Source organism: Suricata suricatta, chromosome 13, assembly GCF_006229205.1.
Source record: "Suricata suricatta isolate VVHF042 chromosome 13, meerkat_22Aug2017_6uvM2_HiC, whole genome shotgun sequence".
NCBI classification, from domain to species: Eukaryota; Metazoa; Chordata; class Mammalia; order Carnivora; family Herpestidae; genus Suricata; species Suricata suricatta.
The window spans coordinates 35,405,357-35,407,685 of record NC_043712.1 but is presented as its reverse complement, the minus strand read 5'-3'; positions in this window follow the sequence as shown (position 1 = coordinate 35,407,685).

Below are 2,329 nucleotides of genomic sequence, written 5' to 3'. Positions count from 1 at the left end.
GGGCATCTAGTATGCCGTGAAGTCTCTGCTACAGAAAGGAGAGCATATGTGTGTAAGAGGAGAGTGGCTGTAAGGGACAGTAGGTAGGAGTGTCCTTAGCTCTTGGATGAGAGAAGGTCAGGGCTGGAACACAACAGAACGCACATGCACTTGCACTGAGGAAAAGCCTCAAATATTTCAGCCACCTGTGTGCCAGGGCCTTTTCTGATGTTGCATCCTCATTGCCTATAAAAGCAACTGAGACCCCGAGATGGGGAGTGATGGGTCTTAGTCTTCTCAGCAGGTTGGTGATAGAGACAGGACTGGACTGGAGCCCAGGAGAGGTAGTCCCCAGTGAGGAAGGACTTTTCCTCTGCTTTATGATCAACAACCGGAAAAGGCTGTAAATTGTTTTCTTTAATATAAATGCACACAAATTTCATTTAATCACTGTCATCTTAGATTCTCAGGGAGGAGAATCCCCGCAACTGCTCTCATTCTTAGAACTAGCAAATTTTCAAGCATCTGTAAACTTTGATAACTTTGGAAGGAACTTGTATGCAAGTGTTAACCCCCATGCAGGCTGAATGAAGCCTAGGTGAAGGCTCAGCCTTGATGGGGATGACTTCCTCTGTCTGCCCAGTCTCAGCACTCAGACATGACTGTTGTCAGAATTGGGATCTCCCTATTTTAATACACATTATTATTAAGACTTTCGTAAGGAGAATAACTTTATGACGTCACCAAAGGGTTAACTGTAGTGATTGACCACACATGATAGCATGAAAACCATGCAGTTCACTGACCAGTTAATGCAATTCTTCCTAAAGATACTAAGGATAGTAATCAGATAGAGGACATACGGCTTTAACTAGGGGGAGGATAAGGAATGTTTTTTCTTTGTCCTTGTATGTGTGTACTTTATTTTTCCATAATACTCTGGTGCTCGGCCTCCATTATAGGACGACCTGCCTGTTTTTGTATAGAGGATTTCCAGTCTCCCAGCTGCTACTGCCCAGACTCAATATTCAGAATCCTCATTCATAAAATCTGTACCTCTTTCTTAAGCAATGGTGCGTGTGTGTGTGTGTGTGTGTGTGTGTGTGTGTGTGTGTGTAGGAGTGGGTGGGTCGTAGACCACAAGTGTTTAATATTCAAAAATATCTCTTCTGTGCCATATTCTTTAAAACACCCAATGGAAAAGACTTTGTCATTCAAGTTTTATAGGTAAGAGTAACTAAGGCTCAGAGGAGCTAAAGCGTTGGCACCTAAGATCTAATGTCAGATAGGTGCCTCTCTCTCCTGCACAGATGTTGAGAAGAGACTGTCTCTCCAGCAGCGGCTCTGTACTCTCTGATCCATCTCACTGTCCAGCACACTTGCTTTAGTCATGGTAGGAGTATGTCAGATACATTGTCAGAGAGGGTAGCTCCCACCCTGAATTGGACCCAAACTCTCTCAGCCTGGGCACTGTTGACATGTGGGACTGGAGAATTCTTTGTTTGTGGGGTGGGGAAGTTGTCCTGTACATGATAGGACGTTTACCACCATCCCTGACCTCTGTGCACCTGTTACACATAGCACCCCCCCTTTGAGTTGTATCAACCAAAACTATCTCCAGACATTGTCAAATGTTTCTGGAAGTTGATGGGGGTACAAATATGCCCAGTAGAGAACCAATGATCCCACCCAGAGAGGTCCCCCCATTATGGAATCAAGGGTTTCATGGTTTTCTGTGTAAGTCTGTGACCCTTTCCCGTCTCTCTCAATATAGCACTGGAGGGCATTCCCATTTGCTCAGTGCAGGCACTTACTGGGTGCTCCACCATGAAATTCTGCCCTGCTTAGGTCCCATTCCTTCTAGTGGTTCTCCCAGACCCTCCAGATAATGAAAAGTAAACATTACAGTCATGTCACAGTGGGATTCCATAGTGACAAGAATATGCTGTGATTGCTGAGGCCAAGGTAGTGGCTCTATTCGGAAGCCATCCTGCCTACTCCCACCAGCCAGGATGTGCACACAGAAGTATATGTCCGTGAACTATGTGCCGTGGGCATGATTGCTGCACAGGGTTTGCCCTGTGTGAGAGCTACAGCCATAGAAGTCCTAGTGCCCAGCATGAAAAAATGCTGGATGAAAGCTGCTTCAACTTGAATGAAAGGAATGTCTAGGAACATCTTGTGCACTAAGCCCAGAGCTATGGGACCTGCCCTTGCCAGTGACATGGGTATTCTGGAAGGCTGAAGTGAGTCACTAGGCCTCAGTTTCCTCATGTTCATCACCAAAAGGTTACTCAGAGCATCCTAAGTCTGTCATGGATTGCTTGAGCTGTCCTCATCAGGCAGGGTG